The sequence below is a fragment of the Octopus bimaculoides genome, chromosome 5 (genome assembly GCF_046866305.1).
Source record: "Octopus bimaculoides isolate indiv1 chromosome 5, ASM4686630v1, whole genome shotgun sequence".
Classification (NCBI taxonomy): domain Eukaryota; kingdom Metazoa; phylum Mollusca; class Cephalopoda; order Octopoda; family Octopodidae; genus Octopus; species Octopus bimaculoides.
The window spans coordinates 58,283,048-58,308,047 of NC_142932.1; positions in this window are offsets into that span (position 1 = coordinate 58,283,048).

Below are 25,000 nucleotides of genomic sequence, written 5' to 3' on the forward strand. Positions count from 1 at the left end.
TTTCGTATCCATTAGTATTTTTTTTTGTTGTTTCTAGTACTTCTTGTTGTTTAAAAAAAAATATTTTTCACTTCCCTAATCACATCAATGGATAATTCCTTTGGTCAGTGCTTTCGCATTATATTTCGTGGCATTCGTATCAGTAGCAAATATCATATTTCTCTCCTTTTGCTTTGGTCTCTCATTTCTCTCACTTTATCTCTCAGCCTTGCAGTGTTTCCTGTCTTGTTAGCAAGTATATAAATTTCACTGCTTTCATCTACAAATTGAATAGTTAGGTATCTTGCTTTGGCGAACATTTCACTGTGATTTACTGCAGTTGTATTTCTTTCATGATTCTTAAACTTATTTTTATTCCTCTATGCACTCCGCATAAAGCATCCTTGTTTATCATGTACTGACGACCGAAATGATAAATGGCGACTGAAAGAAAGTCAATGAGATGGGTTCAAACTTAAGCTAAAATAGTTTGCTTTTATACAGTATTCTGGGCATGAAAGTAGCTCCTCATGTCTTTGGCAGATGCAGAAAAACTACGAGTATCGGTTTCCTATTAGACAAGGGAAGCGGCAGAATATTTAAACATATCTTTCTCTGCTCTGTGATGGTAAGAACAATGTGGTTGGTGACAATCTGCACGGCAGATTAAGTGTACATCCAAAGAGCCGTAACATTCGCATGAGATGTACATCGTCCTTCAATACAGTTTCCGTGCTGAGACCATACTGAAAGATACTAGCTCTAAACCGTTAAACTTTAGTGTAAATACTTATATCCCTATATCGTCAGAAAGCTAAAGTTTAAGTGGTAATCCCACAAATTGACTGCTATTGGCTCCCCAGTAGCTGATTGATATTTGCCTTATGCATGCGAAAGTAAACACATTTCCATTTGGTTACTGTGGAATTTCTACGCAGGAATATAAAGGTACGGAATCGAATACTCTAAAGCATTTTGCTAATCCTAAAAATCCTCAGGATTTTTAAGAGATGCATATATAGTTATAAGTTCTCATTTGGATCATCAATTTGTTGCATATTACAATTTCATTAAACCGATTCGTAAGCTTAAGTAATAATTACATTATTCATGTAATGATAGAAATGAAAAATTATTGCAAATTTCTATATCGCAGAACTTTAATGATTTTTAGTATGATTGATCTTTGATCTTAAAACGAATAGACTCGAATATATGAAGAGAATTAGATCCTCTTTTACATAATATCTATAATTAACTATCCACATCTCACCAAAACTACACGTAGCTGTACGGTGAAAAGTGTACATCCTAATTACATGGTTTCTGGTTCAGCTCCACTACGTGGAAACCTGGGTTGTTGACTTCTAATATAATCTCAGGTGGACCAATTCCTTGTGAATATACGTGGTGGACGGACGCTGAAACCTGTCGTATATATATATATATATATATATATATATATATATATATATATATATATATATATATATATATATATATATATATATATATATATATATATATATATATATATATATAGATAGATAGATAGATAGATAGATAGATAGATAGATAGATAGATCTATATGCATATGTATATGTGTGTGTGTGTGTCTGTGCGTGTGCATTTGTATGTGCTTGTCCTCCACCTTCCAGTGACAACCAATGTTGATGTATTTCCAGCACCGTAACTGAGTGGTTCGGCCCCAGTGACAGATAGGATAAGTACAAATCTTTAAAAATGAAATTACTGGCGCTGATTTGTTCGACCAAAACTCTTCAAGGCAGTGCCTCAGCATGGCCGCAGTCTGATGACTGAAACAAGTAACAGTTTAACGATAAAAGATGTATAGGTAGTAGTTAGGGACTTGTACGCTTGATCGTAAGATTGTGATGTCGATATTTGGCAAGAAAAGAGGCAAATATAATTAATGTTTAGTTTGACTTACCGCCTAAAACTTGAACTTCTAAAATAAGGAATGACAAGCTGCCAAACCGAGCGGGTACATATATGACAGAGCCAAAGTATAAACAGACAGATGACTCGTTAGAGGTTAGATTATGACATCTTAAAAGTTTAACGTCATATTTGAGTTGTTTCATGTTTATAGATCATAAAAAGGAAGGAAGTAAGAAGGTATGCGGATAGACTATTACAGCCGTTTCCAGAACAGATGCGCAGGTGGTGCATGCCATTGTAAGTGATTGCCAAATACAATAATGTCGTGATCTGTTCTATCATCAAAAAGAAACTGAGGTGTAAAAGAAGAGAGATAGAGGAAACAAGGTCATAATAGTATGACGATTAGTTAGTTAATATCTAACGTCACTTCCGTCATCCTTATTGTTTTTATTCATATAGTAACTCAGTGCTCACGTTTAAATACATAAATGTGATAGTCTCACATGATACCAGTGGTTTGTCGGTGCTGCTTTTATTGTCACTGCTCATCTCCATTTTCTTGCCATGCCAATCGTTAAGGCGACCTGTCGTGTTTCTCTTGTCTCCCACTTTCAACACAATTCGTTGTCTCTCTGTTGTTCCTTTTGCTTCCAATCCTTTAGGATACTCTTCCTGGCGTTACTCATTTTCCATCTCATGTCTGAGCCGTAACACCTTATTCTGATTATTTCATTTTGTTTGCATGTCCACATTCCGTCATGCATTTTTTTCGTCTTTGTCCATTGTCAATTCGCTATTCTTCTTTTCTTGAATATTATTTGGTTTGTGTAATGTATAATTATTTTCTCTCTCGTTTCTATGTTCACGTTCTCATCCATTGTTTGTTTGCTCGCTATTTTCTATCGGTTTCTCGTCGCTGACACCACCAAAGTGATCCATATTGTCTTTAAAGATGTGAAATTGCTGCCTTCCTTCGGAGGATAACGGAGGGGGATTTTGCGTCATTCTATGTGTAGTTTCCGTTTGTATTTCTATATCTGTTTTTAACATATTTTTTCATGCAAATCCGTGAACGCTCTTATTTCGTCAAGATTATGTGTCTGTGTGTGGTGTATATATATATATATATATATATATATATATATATATATATATATATATATATATATATATATATATATATATATATATATGTGTGTGTGTGTGTGTGTGTGTATGTATGTGTGTGTGTGTGTGTGTGTGTGTGTGTGTGTGTGCGCGCGTATTAAATGTGTATTAGAGGGGGGACTAGGAGCGATTGAGACAGGGAAAGGCGAGAGGAGAAAAGGAAAGGGAAGTAAAATGTCTAGATCTGTAGCATTGGGACATCATTAAGGTAAGTAGAAAGGTACGAGAGAAGACAGAGGGATGGGCAGGCAAGGGAATCAGTTGATTGTAAAGATTGAGGTAGTTAGTAGGATAATGAATGTGTGTTCGTACTGGAGAAGGAGTACAGTGTTATGTAGAGTTATATGAATTGAATAAAGGGAAGTTACTTGAGTTGTGGGACAGGTTCGGATCCAAATGTGTGAGATAGTAGTTAGTGGGAAAACTGAGGGAGATGGGTTGTAGTGGGTTTGTGGGTTAGAAGAAATGTGCATAGGTAACAATGAGAAACAGTTGTTTAATAAGGAGGTTAGAATTAGTTGAGATGTTAAATTGCTAGGCTGACCTTGTCGTTCCTCAAGGTTAATTTCTAGTAGGGGTAATTATAGTTATGGGATTATATAGATTTAATAATATGCGCAAATGATGAGTAGAACCGGTGTATACAAGAGAGTATTACATCCTAGAATCTATTAAATAGTTAATGGTTGTGTTGTTGAAGGATGCTTAGCGATTCTCGTAAACATAATTTACGCAGTTTATATTTGCGTAGTATGTGAGAACTCCTCTCACAATTGACCAGATTAAGGTGTAGGGAATATTTTCAGATTTAAGGTTGTGTGTATAAGTTGCTGAAGAGGTAGATGATTTAGAATTTGGATTGGAGAAAGAGTTCATGTATGCAGGATGACGGCAATTGAAATCAACACTGTCGCCGATAAAGACCCTTGTTGGTGTGAGTGTGGTGAAATAACATGACACTTGTGACTACATTTTTACACAAGCAAAAATCTCCAAGACAGCATAGTTGCGAAAACCGACAATTGCAAATTATCCTACCTGCTCTGCGGTTGGAGATTACTTCTGGGGAGGTCAAATTCAAGTGTCCCGTTATTAGTGAGGAACAACCTGAAGTATAATCTGTATCATTATTGGATTGAGTATTATATGTGATCACATATGTAGAATCGTGTGAAGATGTTTTGAGTCTGGTAAATCTCTACCTAAAATTTTCTTTAAAATCTTAACCTCTAACTTGCCACCAAAGCATAACTACTACGCAATCTTTAATAAATCACCTGTTAAAATCTCCTAATCTACCACACCTAATTTGTTATCCAGTAACACACCTCGACTAGATAATATCAGACTCAAGGAATCTTCCCACAATTCTACCCCAAACATTTAACAAACTCAACACAATAGTCTACCATTTATACATTATCTATCTCAATCTCCTATTTATCTACCTACTATCCTCCTTTACTACTTCTTCGTTAATAACCTCATTATTAACCCTTCACACATTTTGAAATTTCTTTCCTCTTCTCACCATTCCTTGTTTCACTAATCTCACGTTCCCGCTCTAAAACTCTTAACTCTCCACATTTCTCATTCTGTCCTTGAACTTCTGTGTATTAAGATCTGAAATGTAAGATCTTCTCTACCCCAATGACGGAATTTCGTCTCAACCTATGTTAAATGCATCCACATGGTCGCGCTTTCTGATGAAATAAATCTACCCACATTATTATGGATTACCGAGCCCGCAGAGACAGCTATTGGACTTATAATAGCTTTCTTCTAGCCTTTTAACTTTCTCTGTCGTTTGTAGTCTGTGTAAGTTGGACTTACTATTATACATATCAATACAGACTACATATAAATTCGTCATATGAAAGTCTCCCCCTTTTGCTTTCTCTCGTTTTCCATGTATACACACACACACATACACACACATATATATATAATTTCCTGAATACTTAATTTGTATATCCCTATAACTGCCTCTGTACCCGCTGACCATTATAACCTCTTATAACCTTACTTTACTCCTGTAAAGTCATCGGAGTCTAAGTTCGAATCTTTTCAGTACTACTTGGTGTCTTCTATACAGAAAATATCTGGATGTCATGTGTGAACTATATATATATATGTGTGTGTGTGTTTCTATATTTGTATGTATACATATGCATACATACATACATACATACATACATACATTCATACATACATACATATATATATATATATATATATATATATATATATATATATATATATATATATATATATATATATATATATATATATATATATATATATATATATATATATATATATATATATATATATATATATATATATATATATATATATATATATATATATATATATACATATATACATATGTGCATGTGGGTTTTTTGGGGGATTGAAAATGATGTGCATCTCTAACTGTTTGTATTTACTTGTGTGAATGTTTGCGTGATTATTAATGGCATCAGCTGAAACATCTGTGCGTGTATATGTATATTTCTATGATATATATATATATATATATATATATATATATATATATATATATATATATATATATATATATATATATATATATATATATGTATATATATATATATATATATATATATACATATATACATACATATATCTAAACGCACGCGCGCGCACAAACACACACTCATTTATTTATATATAGGTATATAGTCATATGTTATTCCGGAACACATTGCACAGCTAATGGAGTTTCGATGTCATTGTTGTCAGGACATAACAAGAGTAGCAAATGTTGTTGGTAATGTTTTTTTCTCTCGTTCATATTATTGTTTTTGCCCTTATTATACATGTCTAATTTTGCCCTCGCCTTTCATTTTGCAGATTTTATCCAAGTATGCATTTATCATTTCATATCACTCACTTTTGTCTCTGCTCTATTTTAATATCTTGTTTTCTTTTTTGTTTCAGTTGTCTCATTCAGAGACGTTGTTTTTCCATAATTTATTATACTTTTTCAGTAAAAATTAAATTTTATACAGAGTTATTTATAGCTATTTTTGTGCGCAGTCATGGCTTTGGCAGTAACCTTTAAAGCGAGACGTTTCCAGCAGTGGCAATAGACTAATTCAAACAAATAATGTTGACTGCAAAACATGTTTCTTATTTTCTTCATATTATCACGTTGAGGCCCACTATTCTATGATTTTAGGGTGTGTCTATGTGTGTGTGAACATGTCTGATCTCACTTTCTCTTTGCACATACACACACACACACACACACACACACATATTTACATATACATACATAGGTATATGTATATATATATATATATATATATATATATATATATATATATATATATATATATATATATATATATATATATATATATATATATATATATATATATATAGATATATATAGATATATAGATGTATATGTATATATATATTTCGGTGACACTTTAATCCTTTTAGGCGCAAGAGTGGCTGTGTCGTAGGTTGTATCTTCTTCACTTTGTTCCAGGTGCCATCTGAGCTCAGCGAGCCGTTTCCTCATTGGCATCTCCCATGACGTAAATTTGAAGGAATCAGCGTTCAGCGTTGTTGACATGAAGAATAGAGCCTAGACGATGAGAGGTCTGACCTTGAATTTTGAACCTTGATTAATTATTTATTTATATGTTGTATTTGTGTATTACTACTTTCTATATACTTTTATATTTGTATTGCTGTGTATTGTTTGAGTTTTGGTTACAGAATGTTAATTAGAGAATCTTGTCTTCAGGGTGTTGACCACGGAGTAAAGTGAGCAAAAGCTAAGGAGTGTTTTGCAGGTCAAGCAAGCGAACATTTCCGTTTGAACAGCATAGGCCACTGGATTCTCCAATCTTCGAGAGGGCCTTGCAAAATAGACATATTACAGACATGTCCCCTGTATCTCGATGAGTGGCGGAATCTTCGGCAGGATCATAGTTGAGCGCCTTTTGACGCTCATCAACTACTCGGTGGATTCCAATAACCATGGGCAAGAGCTTTCCGGTAAACATTAGACTGAAGTCACATCCAGTGGACCTTCGTTTGAGGTTATCACCATCTCCAACCGCACGTCAGAAGTGGATGCAGCGTTGCGTTCCCGACAGACAGCACACTTTTGTGGGTTTCCTGCAGCTCTTGCAACAACAGCACGCACTCGATAGGTTTCATGCTGCTCTGGAGTAGTTGCAGCTCTAGCAGCAGTAGTTCTTTTCAACAGCATGGTCTTCAGTTTCCTTAACCAGCCAGAGCTGCTGACTTGCCGCTGCAGAAGACTTTCTGTCAGTGCGTGCTCTCTTTTTAGGTGGCATGCTTGCATTATCTGGAAAAGGAAAATGGGTTTTAGTGTACCATGTGATTAACGATTCTATTATAAAGTAACAAAAGTAATTTTATTTTGTTTTCCCACACAGCCTACGCATAAAGTAACAGCGAATGACAATAATGTGAAATTAGTATGGAGCGCTCTGAAAGGTATGTATAGCTCTCGCTAGTGAAAGCAAAACTCTTATTTAAAGGTTGATTCTTTGGGACGAATCATATATGACTGTTTAAAAAAAGGCTAGAATGTCAATGCTAAAACATATTTGAAACAATGGATAACAGTCGAAATATCTTAATTGCTTGCTAAACAAGCATCTTTAAACTAAAGCAACGCATTCGTAGGTAAATAAAGCTATTAATAAAAAGAAATGCCTCGGAAGTAGTAGTTATTCAAACGAGGGCTAATTCACTACCTACTCGTCGATCAAAGGTACTTCAAGCAAAAGTAGTTAGCATTGTTGTCAAGGCACCCAATGTTGACTTGCAGAAAATTCGACTGAAAATGAGTGGAAAACATATTGATGGAGAAGAAAGGCGTATTAGTAAAGAAATAATATGCTGGAGTGAGTAAACGGAAAGAATAAGAACACGAATAGGGAAGGAGATGGCGACGATTAAGGGGAAATAAGTTATTATCAAAGCTAGCTAGAGGAATGATTTTGTGAACTTAGGCTGGGACATTTACGGGTTTACTGTAGAATAAATAAGTTAATAAATATATTGTGGCGCACTGAAAATATATTTAAACAGAGTCAAAGAGAAAGATTAAAGAGTGGCGTCAGTTTACGAAATTGTTAGAATGAGGAGGGAGAGGGGGTGGGATATAGTGTTTTTGCTCAGTAGAGGGACAAAGTAGTTCTAGGTACGTTGTTTGGTTATCGCCTGGTTTAAAAACTAAATAAGTGCATTTTTTTTGCGCCTGTAGAGTCTAGTGAGCCTGGGCGCTTATATATTCTCATGAAGAGAAGGAAGGTTTAAAGTGTTAAATATGTTAGCAAAAATATAAAGAACGAGACTAACCGTGAACCGTTGTGTAACCGGGAAAGTTTGAGTCTTCCAGCATCGGAGTTTTGTTTCGTGGGATTTTTCTTTTGCAGGTTATTTCGCATCCTTTCAACGAATGGGACATCGAAATCACGTGTAAGCGGCTCCTTTTCCCATAAAATGAAACATTTGGCTGCTATTTCTTGCACGTCTTGCTTCCACGTACCGAGTGTATATATATATATATATATATATATATATATATATATATATATATATATATATATATATATATATATATATATATATATATATATTTATTTATTTATGAGGGTAGAAATTGATATTAATCAATTTGAACCAGTGGTCTAGCATATTAAAGAAATCCGAATATTAAAATTATATTACATACAAAAATAAGAGGGATGACCAGCAAAGGTGGACTCCTATATGCTAGAAATAGATGCCGAATCATATAACCACGAAAAAAATATATGTTCTCAGTAAAAATTCAGCGACACAACAGACTGTAAAAGAGCAAGACAAATGAAAAAATACTAAATAAAAACGATTAACCTACGTACAATGGTTTCACCTGTTAAAATTTACATGAGTAAATATCTGCAGGATCGTCAGCGTAGTCTGTCGATTTGCAATGTAATTTCCAGAATTAGACACAGGACGTCCAACTGAAAGGGAGCACGTGTTGAATTCTACAAATTACATTCAGTGTATATTTTTAAATGCCTTCAATCTGGCACGCTAAGTCCGGAAATAATTCTGCAGTTAATACATTTTTGCAGCTAATTTACCGGTTTGAGAAACATTATTGTATAAAAATGTATTTATGAGGGTAGAAATTGATATTAATCAATTTGAACCAGCGGTCTAGCATATTAAAGAAATCCGAAGATTAAAATTATATTACATACAAAAATAAGAGGGATGACCAGCAAAAGTGGACTCCTATATGCTAGAAATAGATGCCGAATCATCTAACCACGAAAAAAATATATGTTCTCAGTAAAAATTCAGCGACACAACAGACTGTAAAAGAGAAAGACAAATGAAAAAAAATCGGCATCTATTTCTAGCAGTAGTGAAGAAATACCACACGCACATGCATAAACGCGCAAAAAAGGCACCTATGCCCACGTACACAACCCCTCATTAACCCCTCATTAACACACACATGCACAAACACACATACACACGCACACACACATGCACACACACAAAATACACACGCGCATCCACACACATATACACAAGCATATACACACACACGCACACACACACACAGAGTAAAGTACGGAAACGCCACAGACACAACCTCACGCGTACACACATACCCACACGTACACACACTGGAAACAAAACACACACACTATATATACATATGCACGCACACACATACTTCAAACTACCAGTACCTTTCTACTGACCATTCTCGTACGCATATATGTAGGTAGACACACACCAGGCAGCCACTCTTACCATAATACTTACCATAAATTCTTCCTATGACCTTAAACGATACAACGTCCAACCACACACATACATAAACAGCCACAACCACACACACACACACAATCACACACACACACACAAACAGATACATAGACGTGTTATCATTACACACAAACGCACACACAGAGACTTGTGCTCACACACATGCCCACACATACACACCCATACTTCATTCTCTTGCACTCTCTTGTCTTTGAAAATACATTTTTCTCCACGCTTTCCTTTCCGGTCGTTTCAATATGTGACCGCGTGTGTATCGTTGTCGATTTTCTCTCTCCGTCTTCCCTTCTTTGGACTGTTTCTATATTTCTAATGAAGAGCTCCGCTCGAAACGTGAAATCCACTTTCTTTTCTTTCCTTTCCTGAGCGTCCAATAACACTGTACTTTTTCCACGTCCTCGCGTGTTGCTTTTTCGTGTTTTTTGTTGCTTGTTCATGTTAGAATTGTATATGTATATATATATATATATATATATGCAATTATTGTCTGCGATGTATAGAATTTTATATCATTTCGTGCTCACCTCTATTGTGAAATTCCTGTCCGCAAAGTTTTTAAAGTGTTAATGCAATAGAATTCTTGATATAAAATCATCTGAAAATTTTAAAAGCTTCTTATTTCCTCAAAAGAAAGAAAGAAAGAAAGAAAGAAAGAAAGAAAGAAAGAAAGAAAGAAAAGAAGAAAGAAAGAACGAAATTAAAGTAGTCGTACTAAAAATTAGGAAGTTGTAGAGTTCAACCATAGTGGGGTTTAACCAAATTTTGTAAACCATTTTCTTTTTGAAAAAAGTCTACAAATTGTGTAAACCCTTTTCCATCAATTCCTTTGGGAAGTCAAACTTTGGTTTCTGCTTTCACTGGCGTTTAGGAATGAAACAAAATAATGGCTTCTCTTTATCAGACTTGAAGTACATTCATTCTTTTGCAATCTTAATTTTCCCCCGTCGCCCTCTCTTTCCCAAATTGGCTGCATTTTATGGGTTAACCTCCAGTTGCATTTCCCTCATCTGATCTTTATGCCCTTCCTCCTGTGCTTAAATTCCTTTTTCACTGCGCTGCAGTTTGTTTCTTCTTAAAAGCTCTCATATTCATGTTCTCTTGTGGCCTTCTTCTCCTCTGCTCTTCGCTTTCACATTCTGCTCTCTTATTCTTCGTTGCTTCATTTCTTTCTCTCTAAACCCAATTAACTTGTTCGGTAACTTCAGATTACATCGCTCTCCAACGGAGAATCGTAAGCGAAACGTTAGAATGTTTCACTTCCTCTCTCAAAATTAATGAATTCTACTTTTGAAATATTTACACTTATTAACTGTCAACACTGACGGGAACAATATCGCAGAAAATGAGCAAGCATCTGGAAGAAAAGAACCTAGTTCCAGAAAAGCAGAAGCTATGCTGTAAAGATCAGCTACTGATCAATAAAGCCATAACTGAAGACAGCCGAAGAAAGAAGAAGGGTCTAAGTATGGCCACGATCGATTAGCGAAAGGCTTGTGATAGTATTACCAAGACATGGATCCTAGAAACACTATCCATGTACAAGGTAGCACCAATAATTATAACGTGTATAAAACATTCTATGAATAAAAAGCAGACAGTGTTACAGCTCCAGAGAAAAGTGGGACTCATAAAGACCAAAAACATCCCCATTAGAAAAGGAATATTCCTGGGAGACACACTATCTCCACTCCATTTCTGCTTGGCACTGACACCTTTATCTGACATGCTAGACAGACTGGATGTGGATACACCAGTTATGGCAAAGCAATCAGCCACCTTTTATATATGGATGATCTAAAACTACACTAGAAATGATAAATAGTTGGAAACATTACTACAGACAGTAAATGAATTTACCAACGAAGGGAACACGAAATTTAGCTTAGAAACATGTGCCAATGCCACCTTGAAAAGAGGAAATCTATTTAAGAGTACCAATATCACACTAGATAAAGCAAATGAAATAAGAGAATAAGACCAAAGTCCGACATAAAAATACTTAGAAGTCATTGAACTAGATACGATACAACTCACACAAATGTAAAAAGGATACATGACGAACACTATAGACTAGTTACATTAATAGTGAAAACGGAGCTCAATGCGAAAATCAAGCTTATTGTTATCAACACATTAGCCATCCCAGTTATACGTTACATCTACAATATTCTGGACACTAAATAAATTAATCAAAATAGACAGGAAAAACAGAAAACTAATGAAAGGATTTAGGATTCACCACACAAAATCTGACAGAAAGTTTATATATGCAACGTATCGAAGGCGGTAAAGGCCTTATACAGTTAAAAAAACTATTACAAAATAATCACCATAGAGCTACAGAAATAATATATCAGAAGCAAGGAAAACTAATACAAATAGCCTCTACGCCCCTCCGCAAAAAAAAAAAAACTGTTTTTAGTCTTTAAAAAAAAGTCATTCTACCTAACAACTATGAAGAAAAAGAAGAAATAACAAAAGCTGCAAAACAAATGAAATTCAAACTAAAACTGGAACAGCAACGGATCATGATAAAACGATGGCAAGATAAGATCCTTCATGGCAAATATTGGGTTAAACTAAACAGGAAAAAAATAGACAAGGCATACATGTGATGCTACGCAAACGTGTCCATGTGTACATAACATTTAATTGCTATGTCTCAATTGTTAAACATACCATCAATTTATAATTTCGTGCAGCAAAGTGGATGAAATAATGATAGTATTGGTTTCAAAGTTTGGTACAAGACCAACTAGTACTTCATTTATCATCCTCGAAAGGAATTTTAACTTACAATATGGCATTTGCACTCTGTCGCTTACGTCAACGAGGGTTCCAGCTGATCTCATCAACAGAACAGCCTGCTCGTGAAATTAACGTGCTTGTGGCTGGGCACTCCACAAACATGTGCGACCTTAGTGTATTACTCAGGTAGATTGAGTGTGACACAGAGTGTGACAAGACTGGCCCTTTGAAATACAGGCACTACTCATTTTTGCCAGTTGAGTGGAGTGCGGTAACGTCAGATAAATAATCTTGCTGAAAGACACAATGCTTCGCCCGGAATTGAACTCACGACCTTACAATTGTGAGCAGAATACTCTAACCAGTAAGGCATGCACCTCCAATGAACTCACAACATAAAGACGGACGACATGTCGCTAACCCAATTGCCAGAGTGCTATCGATTCTGCTAGCTCGCTACCTTGAATAATAATATTTATATTAATATTAAACATATACTACCGAGGTCGACTTTGCTTTCCTGGTTTCAGAGTCGATAAAATAAGTATCATTTGATTTCTGATGTCGACGTAATCGACCTACCTCCTGCCACACATTTGGTGGCCTTGAGCTAAAATTTGAAACCAGCATTAAAATTAAGCATATTATAATAATAAAAGATTTTACAAATTTTGGCTAGCAGCTTTTAGGAGAAATGATAAGACTATACTATCTAACATATTACTTGAATGGTAATTAATTTTATCGATTGTGGAAGGCAAGAGACGAAGTTTACCAGAGACGGATTTTAACGTGAACGAAAAGAGCCGGAACAAATAATATAACAATAACCACTTTTGCTAAAGACTGTATATGCAGATAGAACTTTACTTCAATTAGCATCAAATGTAAACCGAACTTCGCTCTGTTAATGACAGGGGATTCGTTCAGCAACACCATGTCAAGGTTTGCCAGATATTGGAGATGTTAGAAGCAGTGCTTGCTGTGAAGGAAGAGCTAAGCTTGGTATAACAGTTAGTCCATCTGAGCGGGGTTACTGTGAGGTCCGGCAGGCTATCAGCAATTAGATGCATGTCTTTCTGTAGAAGCACTCTAATCGCTGACTGGTTGTAGTTTAATAACTTAAATATGAGATCAGATTAAAACGGCAGTGTCAGTTCTTCACGAAATTTTAATTTCTTCACGAATGTTTCAACACAACATCTGATATTTTGACAGGATATTAGATAAATATATCTCATATCTTTTGTGATGGAAACTATATATTGTAACCTCAGGTTCTATGCCATTTGAATTTATGATGTCAAGGTAGCATATGTTTTGATATTGTTCAGTTATTTTGGTTTGGAATGAAGCAACTAGTTTGAGAGTTTGCTGCTATGATAACGTTTCTTAATAACAGGTTCTCACGAGTGATTTTGTGGAAAGAGGTTCAGTATAGACTGGACCAAATGTCTGTAGTAATATGTTTGCAATATATAATCTGACTAAAATCGGTCCTGTGTAAATTTTTCATTTCTGTGTAAAAATTCAGAATGCTTAAGGGACATGGTTTCCGAATGAAAAGGCACTGATTTGTAATCAAACTGACTAGCGCGTTTGATGAAGTCTATGCCACCCACATTATTTTCGAGCAGATTTCAGCTTGCTGTAGGGATAATCAGTTGAGTTTATTTAAAGTTATGCATGGGTATTCCACCGTTTTTATCTCTCTTAGTCTTGGAGCTGTAGTCGTATTTTGAGCGTAACTTTTCTTGCTTTACTGCTGATATGCCACTGTGTTTTTCAAGATATTGATGATTTTGTCCAGTGAATTAAATCAAAACATTTTGAAACTCAGCACTCCAGGAAATATGAGCTTTCACTGCATCTTCTGCAGATACATTTACTGTTGTTGCTGCTGTCATTGATTAAACATGGGTTGGCAGCAGGGGTTCGTTCCAATGACATTACTACGGCAGTTGTAGTGGTGATATAGAATTCTCTTTCGCAAGCGAGATTTGGCCGACGGCGGTGGTTTTCCTGCGCTTCCCCATTTTCCTCTTTGACTCATTTACTTGTGCTAATACTGTCATTGCCGCTATCGCTGTTGATATTATTGTTATTGTTGCTGCTGCTAATGCTGATACTGTTGTTTTTCACTTCTACTTTTGTGGTGTTGTATGGCTGGAGTTGATGACTGCAATTAGAATTTTATTTCCAAAATTACTTTCTCGCTTGCTGACCGAAAAGTAAGAATGAGAGCGTGGAAGGCATTGTGAATATTCGACTTTATTTAAAAAATAATCTCTTCTTTTCAAAGTTTTGACCAGGGAGTGAGAATCAAATGCACCATCCTTTCCTTTAAAGTCCAGATTGGCTTAATAAGAAGACAAAACATTGAAATAATAAAAAAAATGCATCTTTTACAGCGGAAAATACACCAACTACGAGGTTTGAAATATTCAGTCAAAAAGGATGAGCAATAACAAGAACGACAGCTATGATAACAGTAATAGTGATTTCTAATTTTGGCACAAGTCCAACAATTCCGGGAAGGTATAAGTTTATTACATCGACCCTGATGTTTAGCTGGTGATTCGTTTATCGACCCCGAAATAGAATAAAGCAAAGCCGAACTCGGTGAGATTTGAATTCAGAACGCAAAAACGGACAAAATACCGCGAACAATATAGACACAAGGCCTATTGATACAATGGGATTTGATACCATAAACGACAATACTGGCACTTTAATTATTGCCCCCGCAAAAATAAAATGCGCTGTTAACCGCGGTGGAATTTGAACACAGAACGTAAGTTGTCGGTATAATTATTTCTAGACATATTTCTGATTCACCTAATGATTCTGCCAGCTCACTGTCACTAAGAATAAATATAATGTTACGGATTTTGTCCCGCAGATTTTTAGATTAGTCAATACTATCGATCCCATTAGTTTTCCATGTTATCGGTTCAAGAAGGACGAGAGGCAAAATTGACCTCAGCTGCGGTTCATCTCAAAGAAAGAGTCGGAACAAATTACATAGGATTTTTTCAAACGATCTAAAACTTCTGTCATTTCATTAATAATAATAATAATAATAATAATAATAATAATAATAATAATAATAATAACAAGAAGAAGAAGAAGAAGAAGAAGAAGAAGAAGAAGAAGAAGAAGAAGAAGAAGAAGAAGAAGAAGAAGAAGAAGAAGAAGAAGAAGAAGAAGAAGAAGAAGAAGAAGAAGAAGAAGAAGAAGAGGAGGTAGAATGTTTTCTCTATAACAACGAAGGTTTCACAAAAAAATATTGGGAACGGTTCAGGAAAATACATTACGGAGGTTATATAAAGCGCGCCTGTAAGCAATAATAACGATTCCAAAATTCATCTTATATACGAAAAGTTACCCACATAAGAGACACTTCAGTGGGCTACTCGTGGAAATCACATAAAATCACGGTCACTCAAACGAAGAGATCATGTGCCCACCCCACAACTTCTTCCTTCCACCTACAGATGCATGCTCAGAGTAGACCCATTCACTTGGACCATTATTGCAACATTTACTAACTTTAAACAAAATTGCAGGGAGGCAGAACCTGCCTCTCTACCGTCACTTTTCTTTTCATGTGAAACATTTAAAAATTGTATGAGGGCTTGTCCAAAGTGGAAAATATATGTCTTCAGCCCTTTCAATCTGGTTCACCATAAAACCTCTTTCGCTAAGGTCACCAGAAAAAGAAACACCGATTGTTCTTCCAGGCCAAAGAATAACGGCTAGAAGAACTTCATAATGAATTCAGCTGGATCCGTGACAGCAGTTGTTCGACATAAATGCTCGGGCACTGGACGAGAACGAGCAGGATATGTTCATCACCCTGCGTGCACCATGGGAAAGCCCGGTCTACGACACTTGCATGTCTGTAGAATTTATCTCGAGCCAGAAATGCCCCGGTGGCGCTGGATTTGTGGAAATTATCCACGAGCTCCAGTCCAAAAGTCCTCCGGAACAGGCCAGCCACTTAATTCTCATCGATGCCCAAATCACCCCGAGAACGTCATCGCAGTTGCCCACCACTGACCCTCTCTATAGAACGCCAAAGTGGATAGCATTGCCCAAATAACAGAGGAGTGTGAATGCCTGACGTTATGCTAAGTACAAAGCAACTTTCTTCGGCTTACGTTTGATTCAGCACGGCAGCTCTCTTATACTGACGAGCCGTTAAGGTAGCGATAGATATGTAGCCTCGGCATATGTCTGCACATCAGCATCCATGACATGCTCAGCGCATCATTCAGAGGGTGTTGACAGCAAACGCAGCACCTGACCAGTGGAAGGCATCACTTCAACATAATGCGGAAGAGTATGGGCTTTAGTTTAGTCAGACGTAAAGTGGGGCAGAGCATGACGGTCAGGTGATATTATATAACGGCGGCGATATAAGCCTTCTCCGCTTCTACCCGACCTTTCAGGGATAGCTTTCTCTTGGCCCGTTTCTAAGTGAGATTGGCTACTCTATCCATAACCTTGTCCCAATTCTTCTCCACTAGAGATCCGGGCTAAAACCAGACCCCGAGCAATTGAAATGTTCCCTGTGTCCAGCGTCTCAAGTCGTTATTGGTTAGTATGGGCCTGCTTCTCCATGTGCAGAGCTACAGGCCTACCGGTTTTTCTTGGTTAATTATTGCTCCTGTCAACGCCTTATATCTTTTCATAGCACTGGCGTTCGACACTATGTGGGTAACGTCGTCTGCTTAGATGGATCTAGTTCTTCCACTTTCTAGTAACGTGGTATGGCTCACAATGCCTTCAATTTCCACAGTAATATCCCTAGGGCCAGTACGTACAGAAGAAACGGGAGCGGAGACACTTGACAGACCAAGTGTATGATGTTGAATGGTTCCGATAAGTAACTATTCACCCGAACAACGGAGGAAATGTCGCTGAACATTGCAGCGATCCATCCACGGAAAGCAGGACCGAAACCGGCCACCGAGAGAAAGGCCGGCAAGTATTCGTGGTCGATCCTATCCAAGGCGTTAGATTGATCCAAATTAATGAGGGACACACCTGTGACAGTTTCTTTACCCACCCTGTCTATGATGTATCACAATGAGGTGGAGGCTGCCATGGATTGATCGCTTCAGATGGCGCACGCTTTCGAATTGCCAAACGTTTTATTGATAGATAACAAAATCTATGCTAACATCGAATAAGTACTAGGCTTACAAAGAATAAGTCCTGGAGTCGATTTGCTCGACTAAAGGCGTTGCCCAAGCATGGCCGCAGTCAAATGACTGAAACAAGTAAAGGAGTAAAAAGAGTAATAGTTTAAGTTTTTGTGCAATTAATGCTGCATTGGGAGTGGTGTTCATGATGTTGATCTTGAGTGCTGTGTGTTTTCGTTTGTTGAGGTGTTTGTTATGTTGGTGGTGCTGGAGATATTTGTAATTGCGTTGGTTTAGCGTGTGTGGGTGTGTGATGGCTTGTTGGTGTTTCCTCCTGTAATCACTTTGCTTTTAGTCTTGTACCGCTCTTTGGGTGGGTTTCCAAGACTGTTTTCATCGTTAGGCGAAATTTTCATAGTCGGAGTGTTCTGTGGCAGAGAAGAGAGATGTTTGCTCAGTCGCTCATTTCTAGACTGTTACTCTGGTCGATCGGTGTGGTTGAGGCTTCACTCGTTTGCAATGGTGAGGGTGGCTTTATTGTCTCTCTTATTCGTGGTAACAGTGCTTACAGCTGATGTGTTGAATGGTTCTATCCTTTTCTATTTTCTATATATTTGTTGGTGTTGTTTTATTTGATTGCTTGATTGTGGAGGTGATGGCTTCCTTGGTATTGTTTCGGTTGTGTCTGTGTTTGCTCTGAGTACCTTATTTGCGGTTTCAGATGCTTGTGTGTATATTTGTTCTTGTATCTGTTTAGGTTCTTTGCGTTTGGCGGATTCTGGTGATGGTGATGCTGTTGGTGTTTTAGGGGAGATGTTTGTGTGGGTGGTGTCTGTATTTTTTCTTGACGGTGTTGTTAAGCTTTGTAGATTTTTTTTTTGTTTTTTAGTGGCTTTGATATTCCTTCATCATCACTTGTCAAAGGGGAGGCGGTCTGCGGCTGTAAATGTGTCTTTGTGGGTGTTTATGTTTTTATTCACGTGTGTATTTTTTTTTTTTTGCTGGGGAGTGGAAGAGCTTTCCTCCTTTTTCCCTTGGGTGGTCAATGTCTTTGGTGGCGTTTCCTTTGTTGTAGTTGCTGGTGCCCCGGTGTAGGCAGCAATGGAGACATTCGATCTCTTGCAAATTTTATCAGCTGGGGAAAGAAGTCTCGCAAATAGGTTGTTTCTCCACGAAGGAAACAAAGTGGCATTTTCCCTCAGTCATTATATGTATAACCGTCCCGTTCTGGAGACAGATGTGGTCCGGGATTCTTTTTAAGTTTTCAGGCCTGATCTACAAATATATCTACAGGTCAATCCCGGACCAGTTCTCTCTGGCATGTTTGTCACCTCCATCAAGTCAGTATCCGTCCCTTATACAATTATGCATCTCATATTAAATCCTGGTTGAATTCTGGGAATGCGGACACGTGCTGTTCATCTTCTCATGTGGGAGGGGTACATTATGATTTGCTGGTTATGCAAGGGATCATTGAAAGTTCCATAGAGAAAGCTTGTGACTTAAACTGCATGAGACTGTGCCGTATTATCTGCCCTTCGTTATGTACTCGGAGTCATCTCTGATGCACCTCAGCATAGTTTCAATATCTGCTTGGGCAAATAAAGCCACTTTCTTTGTTTCTGCTGAGTTGCATCTGAAATGCACCGTTCTTCTCACCACCGCTATGATGGCTTCCACCAGGACAGTTAAGTTGACCCAGGCTTGCTTTTGCTTGGTGAGCTTCGAAGCCTAGGACAACTTGTAATTTTTATTTAAGAGGTCCATGCTGAAGCGTGACCTCTTTTTGGCTGCATCCACAACCAAAAGCGTTCTTGACATCAGTAATGTTGGTAATGTTCTTGTTGTTGTTGCTGTTGAAGTCGCTTGTGCCGCTGTTGTTGTTGTCGTTGTTGGTGGTGCTGTTCGTTCTGGTTTTATTGTTGTTTTTGACACCTTTGCTATTGTTGTTCTTGTTGTTGATATCATCGCTGCTACCGCTCTCGCTATCTCCGGCGTTGTTGTTGTTTTTGTTATTGCTGCTGCTGCTACTACTACTACTACTACTACTACTACTACTACTACTACTACTATTGCAGGTGCTGTCACTGCTACCGTTGCTGTTGCCGATGTTGCTACTACTGTCACTACGAGATGAATTTTGTACTTTTTCCCCCTCGCTTCTCTCCTCTCCCTTTCCGGTATTAAACCACTAACTGAGGGAAATCTTCAGCAGTGACCAGACTTGCGGGAGGGACAGATTTTTTCTCATCTCTTTTAAAACGCGCTCCACCATCTTGTTGTGTTGTGTTTCATTAAACGCCCACCCAACTTATTTCGTGGGCCGAATATAGCTCATCAATAGGCTAAACAAACACAGAAAACCAGTGACAGGTTCCTGGTGTTTCTATTAACAACTTGGTACAAAATGAATAAGGAAAAAGGCATTAAACTTCTGTTAGTAAATGCTTGAAACTGAACCCACCGGGCGCATTCTATGACACGGCCGATGTATTCCGCAGCGAATAATAAAAACCATAATTTTTTTTTATATATACCCAGGCCTATTCACCATTTTTTAGGAGAGTGTAGCCGCAACAAGACACCCACCAGGAATTCCATTCATTTTCCAGCTCAAAGAAGCTAGCCCCGTTCCATGCTCGGGTTAAGGGATAGAACGCAACCCCCAATATCAAAAGTGGAGCCCGACAGCATATCCTGGTTTGCACCCGCCGCATCATGCTGGTCCCATACTTCTTTGAGCAACATCTAATTCACTCATCCGTCCACAAACACTCTCCAAGTTTTCCTATCATTTATAAACTCTCTTGCCTCACTCCAACACTTCTAACTATCAACGCTTTTCTCACTCCATCCGTCAACACAATCCGAGATCTGCCTCTAGTTCTGATGCCTACCACTTCTGCTTTCATCACCCTCTTAGCCATAATAAGAACAATAATGGCAACAAATTTTAGCAAAAGGACTGAAATTCTAGGGGTGAGGACTAGTCGATTACATTGATTCCAGTACTCAACAGGTACTTATTTTATTCACCCCGAAAGGATAAAAGGCAATGTCAACCCCCGTCCTTATTTGAACTCAGAACGTAGCGACGGGCGAAATTCTGTTAAGCATTTCGTCCAGCGTGCTAACGGTTTTTCCACATCGCCGCTTTACTACTACTACTACTACTACTACTACTACTACTACTACTACTACTACTACTACTACAAATAATGATAACAATAATAACAATAATAATAATAATAATAATAATAATAATAATAATAATTATTATTATTATAATTATTATTATTATTATAACAATAATAATAAATGCTCCGATGCAGTAAATGCACTGATGCAGTAACAGGCAGTGGCACGCATGGCTTCTGATCTTAACTGCTTGGATGTCTTATCATGTACATTGTTTTGTCTTGGTATAAAAGATGGGCTACAGCAAATATTCTGCTCAGTACCACAGATTTGCTTGTCACATGCTTGAACGTCACCAGTGGACATCTCTCTTAGTGGCTGACGATCTGTGCATGTCTTATCTTGAGAAGTAGTGGAGGAACATCTTAGCCACAGGTGTTTTGTTCATCATCCTTAAACAAACCTTATTCAGGGACCTTTTGAGTGGGATGGGCTACTCATCTTGAAAAAATTCTGACCGGGCCCCACCTACAAGGTTATGTGCTGTATATCTTGATATGAGATCACCATGTCGCGCAGGTAAAGTTGTGGTGCATGTGCCTGATGTCCCTATCAGACGGGTATTCATGAAGGTTATACTGTGCCTCGTGTATTTGTACCTCAGTGTCACTTTGATGGACAACAACAACAACAACAACAACAACAACAACAACAACAACAACAATAATAATAATAATAATGATAATAATAATAATAATAATAATAATAATAATAATAATAATAATAATAATAAGGGGTTTATCATAGCAGCCCAAGATCAATGCCTATCTACAAAGAACTACCAGGCCAACATATTAAAGAACGGCAGCTCCCCATTATGTCGTATATGCCAACAACAAAATGAGACCATCGATCATGTTGTCTCCATGTGCAGTCTGCTTGCGCCTACAGAGTATCTCAACAGGCATGATAAAGCTGCACAATATATTCACTGGGTAATATGCAAAAACCTGGACTTGCCCCATGATAAAAACTGGTGGGAACACAAACCACCCCCAGTACTTGAAAATGATCACATTGCACTCCTCTGGAACTTCACCATTCAAACTGACAGAAAGATAGACGCAAATAGGCCAGACATCATACTGAAAGACTTCAGACAAAAATCATGCCTCCTCATTGATATGACTGTCCCAATTGATATAAACCTACCAAAAACTGAGCAAATATAAAGATCTTGAAATAGAAATTAGCAAAATGTGGAATCTGAAGACGAAGACAATACCTATTGTCATAGGTGCCCTGGGAATGACAGCGAAACGGGCTGATTACTACCTAGCTCAGATACCAGGAAACCCCAAAATGGCTGAAGTTCAAAAGATAGTGCTCATGGGAACTGCCCATATCCTACGTAAAATACTGTCTATGTGATCTCAAATTTTAAAACAAACACATAATTTTCTTATGGTTTCTTAAACATTCACTAGAACAAAACTGTACAAATCTAAATATATGGTACCCTAGGTATAACACCTACATGGACTTCTAACTTGTTGTCTCTTGAGGTCTCTGGGTGAGACTTGGATCCAACTTGTACAAATGCAAAACAAAAGTCAAACATAAAATAATAATAATAATAATAATAATAATAATAATAATAATAATAATAATAATAATAATAATAATAATAATAATAATTTTGCTTCTCAATACGTTGGTTAGCCCGTCAGTAACGCTTTCACGTGATTAGAGCAAAAGTGGGAGAAAGAAACGTAGAGAGAGTAAGAGATTGAGAAAAGCATCCATGACGTGAAGCAGAGAGAACGTATCTTTAACGCTTTTACGAGATTAGTTGGAGGAAAAGGGAGAACAAGTGAATGAAACGGAGGGAGAAAAGAGAAAATATGATGAAGAGTGAGACAGAAAGAGAGAGTAAAGAAAAGAGAGAGAGAGAAGATACGGAGAGAGAAGATACGGAGAGAGAAGCATCCATGACATGTGGTCGGGAAACGTAATATTTATTACGTTTTAAAAAGTTAGTTCAAGGTAATGATATAAAGGAGAGTTAGGAATTTAATTTTGTCAGAGGTTTGATATTCTGATGGTAAGATTAATGAAAGGCAGAGAGAAAGAGAGAGAGAGAGAGAGAGAGAGAGAGAGAGAGAGAGAGAGAGAGAGAGAGAGAGAGAGAGAGAGAGAGAGAGAAATAGAGAGAGGTGGTGCTTGTGGTGGTGAGTGCATAGTGAAAAGTAATTTGTTTTTTAACTGAACTGTTTTATATCACTTAATGCATGTGCACCCCAAACTTGCCATCCTGTATAGGAAAAAAAAAGCAGTTCCTCGTTCGTCTGTCATATGTAATGACTATAAATAAATTACAACAGCAGACATTTGATAAAGTGGGGCTATTCCTGCCTGAACCTGTATTCGATCATAGTCAGCTATATGTTGCATTGTCAACGGTTCGCAAATGATCTGATGTGAGAGTTAAACTTATCAACACTGACAAACAAAGAAAAAGAAAAGGGAGACCTTACAGGAAGAACATTGTCTGCACAGATGCAATGGATTGAAAGGTGAATGCAAATTCAAATGTAAATTGGCTCTGCCCCAACGCCTTGGCTTATAAGTTATCAACGATGTGTTTTTTCAGAGTAAGCCATGTTGCATTAAATTTTTAATGCCGTGAAATTGTGACTTATATTTTACATATAAACTAATATTTTTTACTATAGAATTTTTATTTACTAGATATGAAATTGTGACCAAGTAAATTTTAATATGTAATTTGTTCTCCTTATAGGATAAATGGAAAAATAAGAGTGAATTTCATGATTGTCGTCTATCAAGTCTATAAAATTGTGCATAAAGTACATAAACTATATATATATATGATGTTCATTAAATGATCATCATATTCCAATTTCAATGACTTTTCAATAAGTAGCAGGTGAGCGACTATCTTTTGATACAGACAAAACACACGCTAAGCTTTCAGGCATTCTGGATAACGTTTTTGAAGAATAACCCAATAGGTTTACTATTAATTCCTTGAAATATTCCCACTGGTAATAATAGTAATAATAATTGTTTGCTTTACCGTTTGACATGTTTCAGCCCCAAGTCTATGGCCATGCTATTTCATTTCATTACTTTTGTATTACATGAGAATTATATTCGTAAATCCAATAATTTTCGAAATTGTAATTGTGGTTGAGTTTCAGTTTTTATAAGGTTAAGCAAATTCATATAAACATAACACTGGTTTATCGTGTCTAACAATCAGTAAGATGGAAATTAGAAATAGCGATATTGCTCTTCAATTATATCGTAATATTGTTACAAGTAGAGAGCATGACGATTGCGGAACCATATACAGTGAGGAAGTCTGCATATGTCATGCTTGCAAAAGAATGTTATTTTTGTTGTTAGTTTAACCACAGTAAAAAGAAAACAAAGGAAAAGAAAACCATTTGGTCATGTACACTTTATCAAGATCGAATTGATCCTGCTGTTATCGTCCGTATTTTTTTGCATGGCTTCTATGCCGTTTAGTTTGTCTTGCTTTGTAGAGTAGAACGTTGATAGAACGTGGATACTATTTGCGAGAGAAGTATTTGCTACATCTAGTTCGTCCAATTACTTGTAAAAAGTTATGATGTACACGGGAAACATTGTTAGATTGAAGACCAAATACACTGTACGAAGACACTGTTATAAAATGTGTGCTACTCTACATATGAGCAACAAAATTCATAGGGGAATCCTGAAAGTGACTGCGAAGTGGCAGTTATTACAGAAATAATAGAATTGATTAAAATTGATTGGCAGTGGGTAAAAACCTATGCAGATTAATGATATTGTCAAATAAGAACTTGGAAATGTAAAATGCTATCAATGTTCCTGGAAATAGATTTGATGAATTCTGAAGAATAAAGAAATAGTTAATATGAATAAGATATGCAATTTATTGTAAGTAGATAGAAATAAATGGGTCTATGATCAGGCGTTTATGCATTGGATATATGCTGCATTGCATAGA